The sequence below is a fragment of the Cryptomeria japonica genome, chromosome 7, assembly GCF_030272615.1.
Source record: "Cryptomeria japonica chromosome 7, Sugi_1.0, whole genome shotgun sequence".
In the NCBI taxonomy this organism is placed as follows: Eukaryota; Viridiplantae; Streptophyta; class Pinopsida; order Cupressales; family Cupressaceae; genus Cryptomeria; species Cryptomeria japonica.
This window is the reverse complement of record NC_081411.1, coordinates 417604362-417629749: the sequence shown is the minus strand read 5'-3', so window position 1 is coordinate 417629749 and position 25388 is coordinate 417604362.

Here is a 25388-nt window from a genome sequence, read left to right as displayed (position 1 = left end):
CTTCAGAACTCATCCACTTGTTTCACACATCCATTCCCTTCTGGTGATACATCATGGACCTTTAATGGAGCTTCCTCGAGGGACTTTGTTATCAAGGATGCCCAAACTTCTTTAGGTGACATGCATATGGGTTTGTGTAGTTCACAAACTAGTAACTCTATCTCAGTTCCTTTATCAAGGAAGACAGTTACTCGAGCTACATATCATTTAGTCCAGACCCGAATGAGTCACAGCTACAATCACAAGGTAAAGTCTCGCACATTTGAGGTAGGTGACTTAGTTCTCAAGGAAAATCCCAAAAATCAGAAAGACAGAGAGAAGAAGGGTAAGTTTGAACCAAATTGGCTTGGTCCTTACATCATTACAACAGCTAATGGATCTGGTTCATATGAAATCTCAACCCCAGAGGGCGAACCTTTGGAAGATCCTATCAATAACATGCGCCTTCACAGGTTTTACACATAGCTCTTCGGAGTATCCTAACTCAAAATACAAAAAAAATACAAAAAAATACAAAAATACAAAAAAATAAAAAAATACAAAAAAATCATAAACATAAAAAAATCATTACTTGGTGAAAACTTGGCAAACGAGCACCTTGTGACACAAAAAAATTGAAAAATCAAAAAAGTAAAAAGAAATAAAGTCGTCCAACGGTGAAAACCACTTTGGTGGCACCCTGGGCAAGTACCATGGTGAAAACCGGGTCACTGGTGCCATGTGTAGAGACATTTCTCCTCCCTCCTTTAGGATTCAATTTCATCATTTCACTTTGCATACACTCACAACCTATCCATCCATAATAGACTCACCCATTCCCATCATGGCTTGTTATTGATCTACCTAAGATTGGTTAGCCATTCATAATAATCCCTCCTTTTCACCTTTTCCATCCATAATAAATCAGCGCCTATCTGTGGCTAAGGCAAATCCCAAGTCTAGTGATGGGTGTGGAACTGAGAGCATCACACGTTCTGAGGAGTACAGTTTCTTCCAGCTTTCTTCAGTCTATCCGCACACAATCCACAATAAAGCAACACTTGCATCGCCAGTCTGCAATAAAGTTCCGCCTTCTCCGCAATAAAGTATCAGTTTCATGGATTCAGTCAATTCTGATGGGACACAGTAGCAACGGGTTTCAACAAATCAAATCTTTTAACAGACTCAGACAACATTATGGTTCAGTGTTATCTATCCTTTTGTGAAAGTAAACATTGTGACCACAATCAAATAGACTTATACAAGTGACAAGAGACACTAAACTTGAGGACTACAGTGGATGTTGGTGTCGAGTCTTGGCTTTCTTTTTTATTTTATCTTTTGGTGACATGTCTTTTAGCTTTTCTGGGATGTATCTGACTAGAGATTTTATCTCCAGGATGTCTTTGACTAGAAAGGCAAGGATGGGGTATCATCACTTATTTTCTGTGTTGTTTGTGGATTGTCTCTTAGTAATGTTATGACTTCTCCAAGGATATGAGGACACTGTGAGTCTATTGTGAACTGGGGCATTCTTTGTTTGCGACTGTCTGATCTCCATGCAAATAGGTACAATGACTTTCTGGGTCGAACATATGCCTAGATTGTCATAACCTATTTTCCATAATAAAGTTCAATGATGATAATAGCACAAGAAGCTCTTCCATTCCATATCTTCTATCTTTCATCCCCCTTTCTTGATTGACCTCCATAGTCCTTCTTGAGTCCATGTAGCCTGCTATCACATGACTGAGTATAATGACACGCCAAAAACATTTACATTTTATATAGTTTGCACCTGCATCACTACATATTAGCATTTCATACATACATATAGATATCACAATTGCATCTCATCCTGTACATTATCATATTCATCTGCATTTCATACATTCATATTTGCATTTGCATAACATTTAAAAACATAAAAGAACAAAAATATATTGTATTTCATCATGTACATATTTGCATCCATATCATAAGCATCATATAGAAACATGCATCACATAGAAGCAACATCACATAGGTACACATGCATATAGCTGCCGCAAAGATGAATCATCTCATATATATATATCAAAATCATAAGTGTCATGATACAATGATGTCAAAATCATATGGCTACAATCACCCGAAGGTGTCATCATACAAAATGGTACAACACTGATACATAGGGAGCCCTCTAAGGCTATGATGAACTCCCTCCCTTGGAGCTAGCTAGTCTCGACGAAGTCTGAGCCCCGGAAGGACCCGCCCCAGGATCATCTCTCCTGCCCCCACTATCTGGTGGTGGTGGAGGACCCATGACCCCAACGCTAGATGCCTGTCTCCTGTCTCTCCCTCCAGAGGTCGTCGCAGTCTATGATGGTCTCCGGAAGCTGCTATCTTATTGATCTAGTGGCACCACTCCATAATATAGGTCTCTGCAGTAGGCTATCTCCTCCCCTGCCTGCAGAACATAGGCGTATCCAGCCCCGGTGTCCTCTGTTGTCTGCCTCTCTGCCCTCAGTGTTGTCTCATCCTTTGTATAGCACTGAATAGCCTGATCCCTCTCCCACTCAATGTCCCTCAACTGTCTCCTAAGTCTAGTTGTATCCCTCTCCAGATCCTGGATGTCATCTGTCTGACCTTGGCAGATCTTCCCCAAGGATAGTAGCTCATCCTCCTCCTCTCTCCCCTCACCCTATCCCTATGGCTGCTCCTATCCCAGTCCCCATCCCTGTACCTGTCAGAAGCCTGTACCTTAGGAACATGTGTTGTTGGCACATGTAACAGCAATCCACCTCTACCCCTCACTACATGAGCCTGATGAGCCTGTCTCTCCTCTTCGTCCTCTCTCCTCTCAGCTACCCTCCTCTCTGCCACTACCCCTTACCTCCATCGTTGGCCTCTGCCTCCGCCATCCCCACTATCATCTCCACCATCACCCTCTATATGCTCCCCTGGATCCATCAGCCGTGGAAATGGATGCTCTGCCCAATATGCAATATACTCTACATCTTTCCCTGCATCCTCCACATCTGCCCATATATCCCAAGGCATCAGCACCATATCCAACATCTATGTCACTGCCTGATCATAAGACAGTAATGAACCTAAATGAATATGATCCCTCACTATCCGCGCATACATCCTTGACCCCCATGGCATCCGCTGTATCCCATCGAACTGCCTGCATACCCTGCCTATCAATTGCCTCTCAATAATATATGGTGTCCTCCCTATCAGATACATGTTCCTGAATACATATGGCAGCTCCACTGCATCATCCTCTCACTCCTCACAGTATAAGTAAGGCCTCCATACCACACTATCTATCTCATCAATCACTCGGCGCCAATACTCCAACCTCCCAATCTGTGGCTGAGAAGTAATCATATCATATAAATGTACATAACTACGCCCATGTCCCCTACCTCTAAAGTGTATTGACCATGTAACCGGAAGATGCTCATATGCCCATACCTGCAGTAATGTCACTCCGCACCCCAATCCTGTTGATCCATGATACACAAACTGATGCAACTCATAGTACAAGTGTGCCAGCAGGCACGACCCCCATGCAAACCTGGTGTGCTCAGTCACCAATGTCTCCAGTGTCCTCCCCCATCCCACAACCAACCCTCTTGTTGCCCTATCCGGATAGAGGAATCCACGATAACTCCTGCCAGCACCACTGGTAGTGCCAATCCTATCGCTATCATGGTGTCCCAAGCCACATGTCCTGCTCTCATCTCCAGTCTTGGATCCTGAAACACTAGTCTCAGTGCATCCCTGTCTTCGTCTCGATCATAAGGAACTAACTCCCCATCGATCGGTATCCTTAGTATCCTATATACATCCTCTAAGGTGACTGTCATCTCACCCATTGACAAATGAAATGTACATGTCTCTGAGTGCCATCTCTCAGCTAATGTAGTCAGCAATCCCATGTTCGCCTGAAACTCAGGCACATACAGAATATATCGTAGTCCCATGACCTTAACTGCTACTCTATCTTTGAATGTTAGCTCTGGTCGTAAACTTTGAGTTGAAGGGAATCTCTCCCGTGACTCTAGCATCGGTAAGTCCTTTTGCAGTCAAGCAACAACTGTGTCAATCCTAGTGGTATTCCTTGTTCATCACAAAGTATTGTTTTTTGTCCTAGTGCTTATATCTATCATATGACACTCTATCCTAGTAGTACTCCTTGTTCATCGCAAAGTGTTGCTTTTTATCCTAGTGGTACTCCCTGTTCATCACAAAGTGCTTCTTTGATCCTATCTTTTAGGGCACCTACTTGAGTGTATTCTCTTGAGTAGCTTATCCAATTGGCAACGTATGTTCTATGACAACCTATGTTCTATCACAGAATTGTCAATTTTTTTGGTACTCCCTGTTCATCACAAAGTGCCTCGATCTATCCTATTCTAGGGCCCTTACTTGGGTGTATCCTCTTGAGTAGTTTCCTGATTGGCAATGTATGTTCTATTACAGAATTGTCAATCCTAGCCCTATCTGTTATCCTAGTCTTCCCTAGAGGACCTACTTGAGTGTATCCTCTCAGCAGCTTATTCAATCGACATCGTATGTTTATCACAGAACTGCCGATTCGACCTTGAAGACATAAATGTGCATTCGTGACACAAACGCGCTTGCATACTTCAAAAACACACCTTCCCTTCACAGACGCGCCTGACACACACAGACGTGCCTCTATTCGGCACAGACACATTTGTCCTGCACAAATGCACCTGCAAGACACAGATGTGCTCGCACTGGACACAGACGCTACTGAAATCATAGACGCGCCTGGCACTAACATAGACGCGCCTAGCCTACCCAGACTCGCCTTGGCTTTCTCCCCCCCCCTCCCCACTTGACATTTTTTTAGACATACCTAATGTGCATTTATTGACCTACCTAACATGCATTTATGACAACAATTAATGCAACAAAGTGTAAGGAGGTTTTGTGGTACTTACCGGCTCTCCTGCCTCTGCTGGCCTCTGATATCGACGAAGGCGATCGAATCTATGCACCAATACCATCGTTGTTGACTGATCTTTGCTCTCTTTGCACGTTGATCTCTTCGATGTGTGGATGACAATGAGGATGTTTTCCCTCATAGTCTATAGACTGCCCTAGCCCTAATCTCTCGTGTGAGTCTTCTTTATCCCGTGACTGTCACTCTATCATGTCTTGTCAGTCCTTTCTAGCCTTTCTTTCTTATTGAGAGATTGTTTGCGATCCTTTCAAACATTTTCATCCAATCTCTCAAGGGGGCATATCATTCCCATCTTAGGGAAACTTTGTATCAGTTTATCTTATCTTCTTTGAAACAACACAACAAGTTGCATTGTCTCAAAGAGGGGCAAAATGTAGACACCTAAAATTGTCCTATCTAGTTAAATAAATATTTTATTTATTTAATTATTTAAGCCTAATTCTTCTATTAATTAAATAAATCTTTATTTATTTAATTAATTCATTTATCATCTTCTAGCCTTATTTCTCATTTAAATAAATGCATTTATTTATTTAATTAATTCATCAACCTTTTCTACTCATGACACATGTCATTCATCTCTTAATTCCTACACTACCTACCCTCTCATTATTTTCTTATTTATTTACCTACCCTCTAATCCTAGCCGACCATTTATCTTTTACACCTTTCAATCTTATCCCTCCATTTCTTATAGTGTCTTTTATATAAGAGGATGCTTCCTTCATTATCAACCCTAATGAGCTAATCCCCCAACTACATTTTCGAACTTTCATATGCGATCAAGCCTACTTGCAACTACACTTCCGTTCTTTGTTGAGCTCTTGTGCACACATAAAATCTGAGAGCAAATATATCAAGCAAGATCAATGGAGATAGGAAGAATGGAGATCCAAACCTTATTGGACAAGTGATGGTATAATCTTTGTGATTTTATTTGATTTGCATTGTCTTAGGTAATCTTCATATGTTATGGTGGATCTTTGTTGTTGTTAGGCTAAGGTTTTGTGGTTGAATTCATTTAGTCTTTCAATATTGTTGTTTCCATTTTAACCATAAACATTGGTAAATATAAGTAAGATAATTATTTTTTAATTAAATACATTAAGTTTTTATAGTCTATTTTTTTTCTAGGTAAGCTTATCCCTTTATGGGGGCGGATCCCTATATTATTCTTCCAATTACGTAGGTAAATCGAGAAATTACATATATCCAAACCTGGTCTCCTAACCCCGATTGTCACGACCGGTACTAGACTATTATTTATAGATAAATTTATTTAATTAGACATTGATGTTATTGATGACATTTGACCTTGTGATATGCTTGACAACATTATTTTAATGTGATGATGTTATTTGATTGAAATTGTTATTTTTTATGTGATATTATTTATATGGTGAAATATTAATTATGTTATGAATTTTTATATATCATGATGATCTAACGACTTTGTTGAGTGTGAGGTGGATGTAGAGTCGACCGTCGAAAATGAGTATATGACCGAGGAGGGGTCTCCTAGCTCATTGGCAGCAACCCAAGAAATGTGAACCTATGCATACTCACACAAATTATTAATAATAATTAAATAAGATTAATTACATTAAATATTCAAATAAAATTAGAAAGTTATAATTAATCAATTATAGTATTAATTAAATATAATTGGAACATAATATTTAAATTTAAAATAAAAACATTAAAATATAATTTGAAAATCTAAACAAGAGATAAGCCTCCTGTAACTGTAACTGAGACTCTAAATTGCATAATTAGGGGAGGTAACTCGGTCTTCACCAAGAATGCATAAGTTTTGCAATCTTCTTCTCACTTAACTGGCTATTTCTCCTTGTTTATTTTGCTCTCAACTTCAGTTCTCCAGTTTAACTCTCCTTTCACCATTATTTTTCATGAGTCTAGATCCACACTTTGAGGATCGATTTTCTCAGCCAAGGCAGGTTTTAAACAAGTCCCAGCTGCCATTCCACAGACGTCCAAGATTGAGCTGGCGGCTTCCACTTAATCATCGCATTTTTCTTGTGCTGAGTCCAATTTCTGTAGGGGTCGATTTGGTTGGTAGGGACGATTGGGCAGATCACGGGTTGGCAAGGGAGAGGGCACTAGTGATCTACTCTCCTCACCACGCCACCTCCTCTCCTTCCCTCTCCTTCCCACGTAATTGCAGATCAAACTGTCCTAAGGCGCCTGAAGGAGTTAAGAAATTCTGATTTGGAGAATTGTTGAAAGTCGCGCCTCCTCTCCTCTCCTCACCATCAACTTTGCAAGGTTTATCTCTGGTAAATATTGTTCCATTTTATTGTTTTTCCTGTAGATTTCTCGTTGGAACGAAACATATACATTTAGAAATTTATATGATTACCTTGCTATTTAACCAGTCGATTCTTTCTTTGTTTCTTGTAGTCTTTACCTGCAGTTTTCCTTTATTTCATTTTTATGCATTTACCTTGGCTAATTGTTGTATACAAAATGGGCATAGTTTCTGATTTCCTTGTTGACCAGCAAGTCGATTTCTAGGTGGAATCAAATAACACCCCACCATCTTCTCTTTCTCTGTGTTTTGTCGAATGGGCCGATCTGGTAGAGTGCTTTGGATCGATTTTGGGTATGTTTAAAGTTCTATTTGGCTGGATCAATACCCATGTGGGTAAAATTGTCTCTCTATAGTGAATTGTTTTGGATAAATTTAAACCAATCAACTCTTGTGGGCATATCGATTTTGCAGATCCTCTATACTTCATTTATCGTGTATTAACCTTGGTTGCCATTTGAATCGGTATGGTAGGCAGAGTCTTTGGCTTGGGTGATTCTTTTGCTAATTCTCATGTCTCCTTTTTGGTAATTTGATTTGATTAGCCTTTAGTTATTATAGTCAATTATTATTAGAAGTCTAATCTTATTGACTAACCCACTAAGATTAGAAGTCTAATCTCATTATATTTAGTAATAGTCACCAATATATTTATATATATAAATATAGATTATGTTCATGCTTGGGGTATGATCAAGAAACAAAACATTAATAATAAATGTAATTAATCGAGAGGGGTAATTTACATTTTACTATCTATGAAGGATGGCTTTGGAAAGATGTGCTTGATTATGGGAAAAACAAGGAAGGGTGTTTACACCTACCCCAAAAGGGTTAAAGTTGGCCAATAAATTAATTAATTTCTTCTTGCCATAACACATGTAGCTAAGTTCAACATTTTGGTTGTTAGATACTACATGCATGCACAGGTTCCATTCTTGGTCATTGGTTTCGATTTGCTAGGGAACTCCATCGTGAGGGATGAGAGCTTATCGTTAGCACTAGGAAGCATAAGTTTCATTTGGTTGGGCAGATTAAATGTCTAGGTCATATGTCCATCTTCCAGTTGCAGATGGAGGTGAGTCTGATGGCAATGGAGACGATACATCTAGAGACAGAGTTTTAGAGATAATGCATTGTAAAGAATGAACTATTGTAATTTCATTGTATCATTTTGTTATTGAAATGATCAATGTGGTCTCATGAATAAGCTAAGTAGGTCTACTGTCATAAATACGATAGGAGCTCACTATGTATATGTAACTAACAAAAGTAAGGAAAACTACTAACCCACTAACCTGCTAACTAGTGTCAATTATGTGTGTGACTCATAGCTTATGTGTTTTTTTTATGAGTTTTCTTTTTATTTTGATTTATGTATGCTTAGCACTTATAATGGATAGTGATATTGATGCTAATTAAAGTTTGCTAAGTTATCCTTATTTGTATTAGCTTTAGTTTGTTTTTAACCGTTAATTTAACATAGAAATTTGTAGTTTTCTTGCACGTTACCTTTAGTTAACTTTAATTTATCTTATTCATATTCCTACTAACCTTAGGTTGCAATATTTATTCTTGTTACCTTCTAGTTCCTACTTTATTTTAACTCTTTTCCTTATAATGAATGTTAAATCTTGCAATAATATTAATGGTAATTTGTTAATCATTTGTAATAAATATATGTATACCTTAGTAGTACTTAATAATGTATGTTAGATTTAATTAGAATTTAATTATGTTAGTTTTTCTAAGGTTAGGACTAGCGGGTCCTTACACCGATACATCAACATAGAAAATCTACAAATACTTGTAAATATATTCCTTATAAAAGTAAGTTATTCGCCTGCAAAAATTTAGAATCCTCCTAGCCGCTGTAGGTTGAAAGGGAGAACTCTCTTCTTGTAACATCTTATACAAAGTACCAAATTGGTTGTTCCTAATCCCATTATGGAATTCCTTCCAAACTGCCTTCACAGTTCCTCCACGATTCTCCCCTTCCATAGCCTCCTCCCCTTGATCCTTTGAATCTCCCTCTTCTTCTACCCCTTGAGAATAAATTGAGACTAACTTATCTGATACATCCATTTCAATCTGGAAGATCCCATTTGCAATCTTGGTCCAATTATACTCTACCACAAAGTCATTGCCCACCCAGAATCCAATCTCCCTTGAATTCAAAGACTACACAATCGGGTAGAAGAATGCATGGTATACCATCTCATCATGTTGGTGTTCTTCCCTATCCTCACCAAGACTAACATCCAAAATCATATTCATTTCTTTAAGGGAATTGTCATCCCGAATGATAAAAAAAAGTTTGACACTATGTTTCCCTTGTTTCCTCCTTGCACTAGCATCCAAACCTTGCGAAAGCCATAGATTCCCCTGCTGAGAACTAGCACTTTTCCCTACTCTTCCTCTCTTCCTCTAGACATCTCAACATACCTCATACTATGCTCTAAATAGAATTGAATAATTCATTGATTTAACCTCCAAAGAGAATCTCCAAGTACCATGCCAAATCTCTAAGAAAATCTTGCTTTACTAGTCTAATGGCTCATGGATTTCAAACAGCAAAAAAGACAATCCAAAGAGGATTTTGTCCCCTCTAAGGATCTCTATTCTAGACTATTTCTTTGTGCTTTTTTACTACCCAAGGCTAAGAAAGGTACTCTCATCTATATTAAACCTCTCATGTACCATCCTTTGCTTGATTCCATCCTTTAAAAGACCATCAAACCATATTCACTCCTTGATATTCTATTTAGAAATGAAATCAATTTGATTGCTACATACCAAAGTAATGAGAGAGAAAGCTATCAAAATCTCCTAATCTAATGAATTGTCCAAATTTATCACATCTTCCTAATCTTGATTAATCTCTTCCCTCAACTATACAACTTCCTTTTCATCAAGTTCCCCTCTCAAATTAGCTAACTTTTCTGCTACTCTATTAGCCTCCATGTATATGTGTGAGATTGAGTAGTTGTCCAAGTTGTTAAGAAGACTTCTAATTATTCCCAACCATTTTTTCAGCTTCCAACTCATAATATCATTCTTATTAACAATATTGATGCATATAAGGGAGTCCCCTTCTATGTCTACCACTTTTATCCCTTTACTAATACACAATTAATTCCATAGGCCAAAGCTTCAAACTCTACTTCATTATTTGTAATCATTCCAACATGTCTTGCCAAAGCCCCTATACATTAACCAAAACTATGCCTTATAATGTACCCAGCTCCTACCAATCATGGGTTTCATCGGTGCGCGCCATCGAAATTTAACTTGAATCTTTCTTGATCAAGTGCTTCTCATCTAACCTTCTTTCTATTCATCCCCTTGTTTGGGGCTAATGATGTTGGAGTTTTTGACCTTCCCAAATTCTTTGAATCTCTACATCCCAAGAAGTGAAGTAATAGCTTTTCTTGGATTTTTAGTTTGAATTTGCCAATTCACATATCCCTTCTTCTATTTTACCAATAACCTATTTCACTGACATGCTTTTTTTCCTGAAAAACTCTTCTATTTATTTTCTTCCTAACTTGCCAGACCAGCATTCAAGGATTTAGGATTCAAATATCACTCCTCAAATTCTTCCTATCTCTATTTGTCTAGCCCAACCTAATAGAGATAATAGCTAATTCCAACATGATGAAGTATATGTACAATTAAGCAAGAGATGATCGACTGTTTCACATTCCATGAAGCATAATAGACATCAACTAGGTCCTTGAATCCCTATAATATGTAGTCGGTCACCTGTTAATATTTTCCTATGCAACACCACCCATAGGAATGCTGTAATACATACATATTCCAACATATCTTATGTAGCCAGTCTTTGTTTCTATGTAGATCATTTTGGATCCCATGTCCTAGCTTAGCCGAATAATCTCTTGAACTGACTAATGTCCATATCACTTCATCATCTTCATGTGTTAAAGTGACCTTTCTATCTCGCAATATTACTTTCACAACCTGCACGTCTCCCATTAGTATGCCCAAACTGTCAACATCCACCCAAGTATAGTTATTTTTTCCCTCTTCTACATCTCCAATTATATATTTGTCTACCGTATGTCCACACATATCAATAACTTCAATGATCCATTTTGGATTCCCTAATTTATCTGCAATTGATTCATCGCCATTCCAAGAGTCTACCCAAAACTTTGTCTACCTATCATTCCCTATTTTCCATGAAACATGATTAGTTATAATTGGTCTGCTATCCCACATAAATTTCCACACTATCGATCCTCCTTCAGAATTCACCATGGTCAATATCCTTAGTGGCTCTTCCTGATCCAAGTATTTTTTCCTGATTATTCTTGTCCACAATCAATCTGGCTCTTTGTAAATTTTCCAAAGTAGTTTAGCCCCCAATTCTCTATTTTGTTTTGCCATATTCCTTAAGCCCACTCCTCCCATTTCCTTCGATTTACATGCCAAATTCCACCCGATCAAAGGAATTTTCTTGTCTTCTTTAGATCCCTACCAAATAAATTTCTTCATAATACCCTCATTTGATAGTTGGCCTTACATGTCATTTTAAAACATGATATAACGTAAATTGGAATTGTAGCCAAAACCAATTTAATCATCAATATCCTCCTAGCCAAAGATAACCATTTATTTTTCTAGGAGGCTATTGATTCTGCAATTATTTCTTGTTTCCTCTTAGCTAGTTGTGTTGCATTCCTTAATTATCATAGGGGCTCCCAAATGTTTTGACGACATATTTAAAAATGAGAAACCCAACACATTAGCTATTCTCCTTTGACTAGCCTTGTTAATGTTGAAGAACACTTTGATTTTTCAAAAATCAATATTTGTCTAGACACCTTAGGATATTTATCAATTGCATCTCTAATTATCTCACCTTTTGTAATAGATCCTTCCCCAAGTAATATTGTGTCATAGTGCAAACTGTGAATGGGATAGAGTGATACCTTTTGTCACCTTAATAACTTTCTAAATTTTGTTATTCTTTATTTTATTAAAGAGCCTTCCCATTGCTTTAGCCATTTTTACAAATAAAAAAGAAGATAGTGGATCACCTTGACAAAGCCCATTCATATCCTCAAAGAAGCCACATACAGAACCATTCATCAAAACAAAATATTATGGAGTAGAAATACAAACTTTTATAATATCAATCCATCCATCACTAAAACCAAAATTTTTAATTACTACAATCAAAAAATACCATTTCACTCTTATCATATATGCTTTACTAATGTCTAACTTGATGAGCATACCTTTTATTCTCATCAAATATTTGTAATTTTTCAGTCTAGGTTCTACGCTATTAGTCATGTACACACATATTTTTATTTTATGAAATTTTCTATTCTAGATGAATAGTAGTATTAAGAATGGAACTTAGTAGAAAATGAAACCAATTGAAATTCTTAAGATAAGAAATAATTGAATCTGTTAAAATGACATAGTGGCTTTTCATTTACTCAAAATTCGTGAGTATATACATATGTAAGAATTGATAATTATTATCAATTTGTATCATGGATCCCCTATTGCTAATCAATATTATATAATAAGGTTGCAAAATGCAAGAAAAATGTGATATAATATTCAAAAAAAAGAATTTAAAGATATAATAAGTTTGCAAAATAAATAAAAAATAGTATATAATATAAAATATTATATCTTTTCTAAATAAAATCAAGGTATAAAAATGGATACTATTCTTCTGGTTGTACCAAAAAAACACACCTCTAAAACAAAAAAAACAAAATCGTAACAATGTTTGGAGGAAAAAAGCATATTGGGCCGCAACAAAAGCTCTTTCTTATGTTAAGAGTGAATATATTTATTCTGAGCTTGAGCTTTACGGTGATGGTGATTGAAAGATATTCCCTACAGCTAATTCATCGGGAAGAAAACTCAAGGGTTTTCTTTCTTCCACAGCATCCTCCATAGCAGAGGAAGAGGATAAGCAAGAACAAGAGGAAAGAGGATGAGAATAAGTCCTCTGGCTCGACCCAATTTTCACCACTATTTTTGACCCTCGATTTTATCATGCCCAAAAAAGAAGATTCTGAAAATGGTAGACAAGAAGATCCCGAAAATGATGAATAAATTAGAGGAAGTGGTGCACACCCTCCAAGAGGAGCAATGGGAATCTCTAGGGTCTCTTGGAGGTACGTGGAAAGATGGTCAGACAAAAGGGGCACAGTTCTATAATCCACTATAGCCCTTAGTGAAATTGGCCTGTAATCCCCAAAACATTTGCACTCTTGCCTTTTAGATATTAAAGCAATAATTGCATTGTTGATATCTTTGACAGATTTTTTCCTCCTCATCTCTTCCATTAGCATGAAAACATCTTGGACAACAAAATTCCAGCATCTTTGATCAAATTTAGTCGGAAACCCATCTGGCCCCAAGGTTTTTTTCTGGGTGTAGTTGAAGAGTTACCTTTTTAACCTCCTTCAATGTGAATTCTTTTGAAAGGCTCTTGTTATCTTCTTCATTGATACAAGTTGGAATATTTTCTAGGATCTCGTCCACCTAATGGGAATAAGTGTCTGTAGCATTAGCCAGAATGTCCTTGAAGTGCAAAAATGCCTTTTTGTCTATCTTCCTAAGCTCCCTAGTGGATCTCCCATCTTGCAATAGATTTTCTTAAATTTCATTCCTAGCCCTTCTACTCTTAACAAAAGCATGAAAAAATTTCATGTTAAGATCTTTTGTTGCTAACCAATTTCTCTGGCCTTTTCTCTCCACTATAATTCTTCCCTAGCTAAAAGCTTTGAATGAACTTCTTTGAGATATTTTTCCTTCCTGTAATCCTCAGTAAACATTCCAGTGCAAATGATCTTTTCATTTAACTTCTTTGATTCTTTCCACACTATCTCTTTTTCTACAAATATTTTTTTCAAAAATTTGTGTTCCAGGTTCTCAACTTCTACTTTAAAAAATTTAGTCTTTTGATAAAATAATAGGAGGTCGTACCTTCATATATAACACTTTCAATCCACCAATTCCTCAATTTATCATCCAAAGTAGGCTCCCTCCACCACATGTTGGAGAATTTTTAAAAATAATTCCTTGGTTTCTCACTATTCTCGATCTCCAAAGTGACTGGAAAATGGTTAGACATAGAAACAAGGATAATGAATGATTCATAGGAAATATCATCTTTCATCCATCCTGGTCCCACCAAAAAATGATCTAACCTCTCTACTATATTGGTGAAACCCAATCTATGATTATTCCATATGAATAAACCATTCTTTGGTACACAATCTACTAATTCCATCTCTACCACAAACTCTTAAAAGTCCATCATCGCCCTATTATTACCAAGCACTCCCCCTTTTTTCTCCTTGGAATGCAGTAATGCATTAAAATCTCCCCCCCCCCCAAAAAAAAAAAAATTTCTCCAACCATCTCATTATTTTTAATCGGTCCATAAATATTCAATGCATAGAAATTTTGAATATCCATCTTTGATTTTACTTCACATAGCATCCAATGGTTTGAGAAATCTATAATAGATACGTCAAAATTATCTTCCTACCACAAAATCCCTAGTCCTCCTATCGAGCCTAATGCATCTACAAATGTACCTTTACAAGTTTTATAATATTTTACAAAACCTTCTCCAACTTTGGCATTCACCTTGGTTTCTTTCAAAAATATCAAGTCCACCTTAATCCTCTCCAAATGACGCTTGACTAAGTGTCTTTTGTTAGAGGTCAAAAGACCCCTGACATTCTAGGTGATAAGTTTCATTGCTTTCCAAGGGAGCACTATGTTTCCTTGAATGATGTAAGAAATTTCTTGATGTTGAGAAAGCCTTTCTCCCTTGCCTCATGTTCTCTCTTTTGTTTGTTAGATTTTCTACCTCTTCCCTTCTCAGTTTTGCCAAAGAAGGATGCCATAGATTGACTCCAGTACTTGGGTTCCAATGTTGCAATTTCATCATATTCTTTCATATCTTCTTCAATCTCCCAATCCTCTCCTGACTCTTGAAGATATTGATTAACTAAATTAACCATATTAATCTCAATTTCTTTGTTTTCATTATGATACTACTCTGGCAATTTCACCTTACTTCTATCTTTTTCTAATTCTTTGGTTGGATCTACAAATTTTATTGTATTATTTTCCATCCTCCTATCTATTTCTTTATTCTTTGCGATGTTTGTAGAGTAACATTGTATTTCTTTATTTTGGTTATGTTGAGAAGCAGGAACTAAACTCTCTCCAATCATCTTATATGCCTCTTCCTTTCTTTTACTTTCGGTCTCTTTCGCAGTAACCATTTTCTCCAAACAAAATTTTCATTATTTTCTCTTCTTTGGGGTCAATCCCTAATAGTATTTCCTTCCATTTATTTTGCATTGGCTTTATGTATGATCTCTTCTTTCGCATCTAGTATAGAATAATTTGTCCTCTTCAAGCTCTATGCTCTATATCCAATGTGTTTTAGTGGTGCATTGTATTATTTTCTTTGGAATTTCTCTTATTGCCGCTAATTTGATTCTAGCGTATAGATAAGAATCTCAATCTACTAAATCCAAATCAATTTCAATAATTGGTCCCAATGATCTTCCTATTTTCTCCAGACAATCCTTTGTCCAGTGTTCTCTTGGAAGGTTATATAATCTAATCCATATAGACTTCTCATACAGATGTAGTTTTGTTGGATCAAAATTGGCATACCACTTTTGCATATAAATTGGAGAATCCTGAATGCAGTAAAGACCTTCTTGCAGAATTTTCTCCCTTTCTTTAGCATTTGAAAAAATTGCTATGAAAAATCCTCTTGGTAGGAATTTCAAAATAAATTTTGTTTTCCATGAAAATTTTGCCCATTTTCTTATATATTCTATATCCTTCTTAGGGCCAATAACCTTGCATATAACTTCAAGGTGTTCCATCAATCTCCTATCAATAGATACTTCCTTTGTAACATTGATGGCATCAAATTTGTTATGTTCTTCTTCATCACAATATTACTCTTCTTTTGTATTGTGTTGTCCCTAATGGTATGATGAAATAATAAGTGTCTGGTAGAATACTGAGAGGGGGGGGTGAATCAGTATACTGAAAAACTGATACAAACTTCCCAATCTCAAATTCAAACTCACAAAGTAAACTTTCACTATCAAGAACAATACTCAACATCAACCGGTTAACTGTTATAACAACTTAATAGGAAACAACTTCAATCTTGTAAACATCAAAATGCTTAATCATATCTCAACATATTCAATCTCTCAATGCTTCCAATTATCATGCCTTATCAGAATAGTTAACTAATCAATCAAATAAGATCATAACCACAAAAACATTCACCACTTGACACAAATGTTTATACGTGGAAAACCCAAATAGGTAAAAACCAGGGTGAGATGAGACTCGCAAGGATAGCTATCTGAACTCTTCTGAAGTTCGCCCTGTTAGGAGCCAAGCCTGTTAAAGCTTTTACAATAAACCCTATTAAGAACTAATTCTATTAAGAATCACCCAGTTAAGGGATTTACAAAATGCCTTAATGAAAAAGAAAAATACCAAGCTAATGGACCACCTTGTTAGAGGATTTAATAAGTAACCAAGCTTGTTAGAGCTTACCTAATTAGGGGATTTCAATTTGTTGTAAATTTTAGAAAACAACAGGTTTTCTTGATCTATCTGAATAGAACTACATTTGCTTGATCAGATCCTTTTAAGCTTCAATCTGTCTTTACACAAACTGCAGATCCATTCTCCAATTAGGCAACCACACACTCAACTGGTTTTCAGCCAACACTCCTACAAACAACTTCATCGACCTTAAATACAAATCAATTAGGTCAGTAACACAACAAAAACCTAATTCTCTCATAGAGATTACAAACAAGTCGGTTCAATCTTGACCGTTAGAAATCATAACACTCTTTTCACATTCTTCAAGAAATTCCAACTGCTCCATGATCACCACTTCATCGGACTTTGTAACTCATCACACGCTATGCATTAGATGCAATCCACTTTGCTTGTTCCCTAGATAATCAAACAAACAAACAAACATGCCAAAACAATCTGAACTTATCCTAATTCAATGATCACATGTGTCACCATCATTACGGCTCATCATTAGATCTTAAACCAACAAACTTGATCGGTTAGGTTTTAACAAAAAAACAACTAGTAGGGTTTACTAGTTACATTGCATAGAAAAGGGTTTAACCTTATACACCAGTTTACCGGTTCAACTCACAAACTAACATATTGGTTTACAACATCTTCCTCAAAGCTCTTCTTGTTGGTTACAAGCCAATACCAATAATAACAACAATATCAGCAATATCATAAATACCATTACTGGTTCAATTGACATCAATGACAACATAACATATCATTAGTGCAATCTTCATGCAAATGCTAACAATCTCCCCCTTTGGCATTGATGGCAATACAAATATCAACGTCTCTGATTACTGTTGTGATTGGTGAATAGGAATCCTGGTTTACATTACCAAGTATTCACCATGCTCTGTCTGTCATCAGCTTGTCGTTGGTTTCCCTTTGTCAGTCACATAATTCTTCTCCCCCTTTGACAGCAATGCCAAATTGAAAGTAAAACATGTAATGTCAAATTTTCACTGTGCATCAACAACATACTGCAACTTGATGCTCCCCCTGTGGAATGCATCCACTTCTTCATCAATCCATGTAAATTTTACAAGCAATTCAAGGACTAATGCAATTAGCATAATGCTCAACTAACTTCATGAAGAGGGACAACCCCCAACTGACTTCTAAGATACTCAAAAGTAGTCTTAGGAAGAGGTTTGGTAAAGATATATACAAGTTGCTCCTGGGTAGAAACATGCTCTAAGATAACATTTTTACTTTGAACTTTTTTCCGTCAAAAAGTGATACTTCAATTCAATGTGCTTGGTGCGAGCATGCAAAACAAGATTCTTAAAATTATTAATGGCACTTGTATTATCACATAAAATCTTTATAGGTAATGAGATCCTCATCTTAAAACCTTCCAAAATGTGCCTCATCCAAATAGCTTGTGTGCAATTCATATAAGCTGCAACATACTCAACTTCAGCAGTAGATTGTGAAGTACAACTCTGCTTCTTACTATTCCATGAAACTAGCCTTCCTCCTAGAAAGAATGCTCCGTTAGTAGTACTTTTCTGGTCATCAACATTTCCTTCCCAATCAGCATCAGTGTATGCCTTCAAATCAAATTTTCCTCCATATGGATAACATAATCCATAGTCAATTGTACCTTTCAGATATCTAAAAAATTTATTTGTTGCTATCAGGTGTGCTTCCTTTGGATTCTTCTAAAATCTTCCAACTATACCAATTGCATGGGCAATATCCAGTCTGTTGTGAACAACATAGTGTAATTTACCAATCATTGACATGTATTCCTTTTCATAAACAGACTTAGATGCATCCTCCTTGGACAACTTACAACCTGTAACCATTGGTGTTCCAACTAGTTTACAGTCACTCATGCCAAAAGTCTTCAAAACCTCTTTCACATACTTAGATTGAGTAATGAAAATACCATTCTTCATTTGTTGTATCTGCAAGCCTATGAAAATTTTTATTTCCCCTACTAAAGACATTTCAACTTAATTTTTCATTTCATCTGCAAAACTGTTGCTCATGACATCATTACCTCCAAAAATAATATCATCAACAAATACTTCACTGACCAATATTTCATCTCCTTCAGACTTGAGATAAATATTACCATCATCACTGGTTCTTGCAAAGCCTATCTTCATCAGATGTCTTGAAGTCGCTCATACCATGTTCTGGGTGCCTGCTTCAATCCATACAAAGCTTTATGCAATCTGCATACCATGTATTTCTCATTTGTCAATAAATAACCATCAGACTGCTCTATGTATACCTCTTCTTCCAATATCTCATTAAAAAATGCAGACTTAACATCCATCTAGTATACCTTGAACTTCTTATGGGCTGCAAATGCAACTAAAGTTCTGACACCTTCTAGTCTTGCTACTAGTGCAAAAGTTTTGCCATAATCTTCTCCTTCTTCTTGAGCATAACCCTTGCAGACTAATCTTGCCTTGTTGCGAACTACAACACTATCTTCATTTAACTTGTTTCTAAATACCCATTTAGTACCTATAACATTCTTGTTTACCGGTCAGGGTACCAAGGTCCAAGTGTTGTTCTTCTCAATTTGATCCAATTCCTCCTCCATAGCTTTAACCCAATAATCATCACCAAATGCCTCCTTAGCACTTCTAGGTTCAATGGTGGAGATCATGCAAGAGTTCTCTCTTATTCTTCTTCTAGTTAGTACTCCAGCATCCTTATCCCCAATAATCTAGTCAGGACTATGGTTCAGTCTCACATACCTAGGAATAATATGATCATTATCTTCAGGTTCAGCTTCTTCATTATCATCTTCTTCTAAATTTATTTGTTCTGATTGAACAAATACATCAGGATTTGCTTTACTAGTTTTTGATTTAACAATTTTAGGTTCCAAAAGCAAAATGCAAGGATCTTCATCCTTTACTTTGAACTGGTTCCATCTAAGACTTCAAGACATTCATCTACACGAACATCAACACTCTCAACAATTCTCGGTGTCCAGTTGTTGAAGCATTTATAGGCCTTACTCTTGGTGGAATAGCCAAGAAATATGCCTTCATCACTCTTAGCTTCAAACTTCCTAATGTAATCACCTCTTTTAATAAAACATTTGGTACCAAATATATTGAAATAACTAACATCAGGTGATCGCCCATACCAATATTCATAAGGGGTCTTGTCCTTACCTCTTTTCATCAGAACTCAGTTCATTGTCTAAATAGTTGTACTTACAGCTTCTTTCCAAAATGTTTTCACTACATTTCCTTGTATCAACATTGTCCTAGCAGCTTCAACCACTGATTGGTTGTTCCTCTCTACTATACCATTCTGTTGTGGTATCCTTGGTGCAGAAAGTTGCCGCTTAATACCATTCTCATCATAGTACTTAGTGAATTCCTCAGAAGTAAATTCACCGCCTTGATCTGTTCTCAGACATTTTATCTTTTTGCTACTCACTTTCTTAGCTAAGGCCCTGAATTCCTTGAACTTACTAAAAGCTTCATTCTTATCCTTCAAGAATGTGACCCACATCATCCTTGAACAATCATCAATGAAGATCATGAAATATCTATCACCTTGAATGCTTCTTGTTCTTATTGGTCCACATAGATCTGTATGAACCAAATCTAACAAGTGCTTTGTTGAGAAGAACTTGCTCTTGAAAGTTGAAGAAGTCATATTTCCTAACTAACATTCTTTACAAAGAGCATTAACCGGTTTGTCTAGCTGAGGTAGACCTCTTACTGTCTTGGACTTTCTCACTTTAACAATGTTATCAAAGTTTATATGACAAAATCTCCTATGCCAAAGCCAGCTATCATCTATCTTTGCAATCAAACAGTTGCTAAATTTAGGATTAAGATGAAATAGATTACCTCTGATCTGTTTCTCGTTTGCAATCAATTCACCTTTGTTGTCAAAGATTTTGCACATACCATTTCTAAACTCCTGTGGGTATCCTTTGTCATTAAGTTGTGACACACTCAAAAGATTGTGCTTTAGGCCTTCAGCCTAATAGACATCGTCAGCACTACTCTTCCCATTAACATAAATAACTCCCTTATCTTTAACCATATAGGGTGAGTCATTGCCAAATCTGACAACCCCACCATCAAATTCCTTCAAGGAAAGAAATTTGCTCCGATCACCAGTCATGTGATGTGAACAACCACTATCAATGATCCAATCATCAGAGTTATCCATCTTGGACACTAGTGCCTTCTGATCTGATATCTCTTCCTTAATAGCTACAAACACAATATCTTCACTAGCATCATCATCAGATTCTTCATCATTAATACAACTATCAACCGCTATAAGACAATCTCTCTTGCCTTTGCCCTTATACTTCTTGGATTTGTCTCTCTTGTATTCATTTTCACCATTAGGACAGTTAGCTTCTATATGACCAATCTTGTTGCATGCAAAACACTTTAAAGGTAGCTTACCTCTATATTTCCCAGTGCCTCTAGGCAGTCATTTTGCCAACAATGCTTCAAGTTCCACCAGTTTGTCTTCATCATCATCATCTCTTTTGGGTCTAGATTCATAGCTATGACAAGTATCTCTACTTTTTCTCAGAGATGTGTTAGAGATAGAAGCTCTTAATGCAGATTTTGATTTTTGTACACTACCATCATAACCATTTAATTCAAAAGTAGTAAGTTTTCCAATGATAGAGTCAAGAGTTACCTTGGTTTTGTCAATGGACTTCAGCTCCTGAATAGCTGCAACTCGGATAGCATAGACCGGTAGCAGGGTTCTCAGTACCTTATTGATCACTATGGCATCTTCCACTTTCCCTCCTACACTCGTTATTTCACCAACTATCTCTTTTATCCTTTGACCATACTGTTGGATATTCTCACCTTCAGACATTCTCATGTGATCAAACTTTTCTCTTAGGCTCTCCTCTTTAGCAATCTTAACATGTTCATCACCGCTATAGATCTCTTCAAGTTTTTTCCATACTTCATATGTAGTTTAAAGACCATGAACATCTCCATATTTAGCATCAGACAAGGAACTGATAATAGCCTCCAATGCTTGATGATTTTCTTGTTGTTCTTTCTTTTTATCATCATCTAGGGTTCCAGTAGGTGCAATATACTTAGTTTTTGCATAATCCCAATACTGACTTCCCAGACTTAATGTAAATCTTTATTCTATTGCTCCATATCCTATAGTTATCTTTGTTGAACTTCGGACCTTCTTTCTTCATCATGATCTACAAGATCTTTTCCTCAAGTTGTTAGGATTTTAGGTTAAAGAGGACCTGAGACGCTTTGATACCAATTGATGGTATGATGAAAGAATAAGTATCTGGTAGAATACTGAGAGGGGTGGGTAAATCAGTATACTAAAAAATTGATACAAACTTCCCAATCTCAAATTCAAACTCACAAAGTAAACTTTCACTATCAAGATCAATACTCAACATCAATCGGTTAACTATTATAATAACTTAACAATAAACAACTTCAATCTTGTAAACATCAAAATGCTTAATCATATCTCAACATATTCAATATCTCAATGCTTCCAGTTATCATGCCTTATCAGAATAGTTAAGTAATCAATCAAATAAGATCATAACCACAAAAACATTCACCACTTGACACAAATGTTTATACATGGAAAACACAAATAGGTAAAAACCAGGGTGAGATGAGACTCACAAGGATAGCTATCTGAACTCTTCTAAAGTTCACCCTATTAGGAGCCAAGCTTGTTAAAGCTCTTACAATAAGTCCTGTTAAGAACTGATTCTGTTAGGAATCACTCGGTTAAGGGATTTACAAAATGCCTTGATGAAAAAGCAAAATACCATGTTAGGAGTAACCTCGGTAGAGGGTTTGAGAATCCAAGCTAATGGACCACCTTGTTATAGGATTTAATAAGTAACCAAGCTTGTTAGAGCTTACTTGGTTAGGGGATTTAAATTATGTTTTAATTGTTAGAAAACAACGGGTTTTCTTGATCTATCTGAATAGCACTACATTTGCTTGATCAGATCCTTTTAAGCTTCAATCTGCCTTTACACAAACTGTGGATCCATTCTCTGGTTAGGCAGCCACACACTCAACTGGTTTTCAGCCAACACTTTGCCAACACTCTTACAAACAACTTCATCGACCTTAAATACAAATCAATTAGGTCAGTAACACAACAAAAACCTAATTCTCTCATAGAGATTACAAACAAGTTGGTTCAATCTTGACCGTTAGAAATCATAACAATCTTTTCACATTCTTCAAGAAAATTCCAACCGCTCCATGATCACCACTTCATCGGATTTTGTAACTCATCACGTGCTATGCATTAGATGAAATCCACTTTGCTCACTCCCTAGATAATTAAACAAACAAACAAACAAATGTGCCAAAACAATCTGAACTTATCCTCATTCAATGATCACATTTGTCTCCATTATTACCACTCATCATTAGATCCTAAACCAACAAACTTGATCGGTTAGGTTTTAACAAAAAAACAATTGGTAGGGTTTACCTGTTACATTGCATCAAAAAGGGTTTAACCTTAGACACCAGTTTACCGGTTCAACTCACAAACTAACATACCGGTTTACAACATCTTCCTCAAAGCTCTTCCTGCCGGTTACAAGCCAATACCAATAATAACAACAATATTAGCAATATCATAAATACCATTACCAGTTCAATTGACATCAATGACAACATAACATATCATTAATGAAATCTTCATGCAAATGCCAATAGTCCCTCCTCTGGTATTGTGTTTTCTTCCTTGTTCCCATCTTCCCCCTTGCTCTACAAATCCTCCACTCTTTTTTTAAGTTTGTATAGTTTATGTTAATTAGTAATAAAGTTATTAGATTTGGATTCATGTATCTTTTTTTATCAACAATCATATTCTATGATTCATCATCAGTAAAATAAACTAGAGAAGAAAATATAATTTAATTTTTTAGAGAAGAAAAGATAATTTTATTTTTTTATAGAAGAAAAGATAATTTTATTTTTTTATAGAAATTGCTACCAATGAAGGTAACTCCCTTTCATTAAACAAAAAAAAATTACAATATAATCCTAATAGTAGAGATAGAATATCAATATACGAATGCCCTCAATGACTTCCCGAGTTATCTCAATCTAATTAAGAGCTGGCAGATTTTGGTGAAATCTAAAGAAAACATAATTATTTACTTTATTTTTTTAAATTAAGATTTCAATTATTAGTGATTAATTGATCAATGAAACTTATGATATTTATGTAGAATGGTGAAACACAATCCCAAAAAAGTTAAATCCTCTTCATATGAAGCAGAATAAAATAAAGTGAAGATCCTTTCTTTAAAATCGAGAAAATTCAAAAAGATTAGTTTAATAAAATGACTATTATTAAATATCATCTGTTTGATAATTAAAAGTAAATTTTAAACAAATTGAAGTAGAACAATTATTATCATTTTTTATGAAAATAAATTAAAAATTACTATTAAAATATGAAACCTAACTATCCCATAACCCACTTAGGAAATGACAAAATAGTGATTATGTGAGGTGGCACAACAAGCCAAAAGAGGGTGTGTAACTCAACTACCCATGAGTAGGTGGGAGTTACACATGTAGCTAAATTATTTCGCCACTTGTCCTCATATTAACCACTCCTAATAACCTAAGAAAGCTTGTATTATTTTCTTTGGAATTTCTCTTATCGCCACTAATTTGATTCTAGTGTATAGAGAAGAATCTCAATCTAATAAATCCAAATCAATTTCAAGAATTATTCCCAACGATCTTCCTATTTTCTCTAGATAATCCTCTATCCAATGTTCTATTGGAAGGTTATATAATCTAATCCATATAGACTTCTCATACAGATGTAGTTTTGTTGGATCAAAATTGGTATACCACTTTTGATTATAAACTGGAGAATCCTGAATGCCCCAGAGACCTTGCAGAATTTTCTCCCTCTCTTTAATATTTGCAAAAATTGCTATGAAAAATCCTCTTGGTGGGAATTTCAAAATAGATTTTGGTTTCCATGATGATTTTGCCCATTCTTATACATTCTATATCCTTTTTAGGGCCAATAACCTTGCATATATTTGTGAGGTGTTCCATAAATCTCATGTCAATGGATACTTCCTCTGTTACATCGATAGCATCAAATATAGTGTGTTGTTCTCCATCACAGCAGTACTCTTCTTTTGTATTATGTTGTTCCTCCTCTAGTATTGTGTTTTCTTCCTTGTTCCCATCTTCCCTCTTGCTCTACAAATCCTCCATTCTTTTTTTAAGTTTTTATAGTCTATGTTAATTAGTATTAAAGTTATAAGATTTAGACTGGTGTATCTTTTTTTATCAACAATCATATTCTATGATTCATCATCAGCAAAATGAACTAGAGAAGAGAAGGTAATTTTATTTTTTTAAGCAAATTGCTACCAGTGAGGGTAGCTCCCATTCATTAAATAAAAAAAAA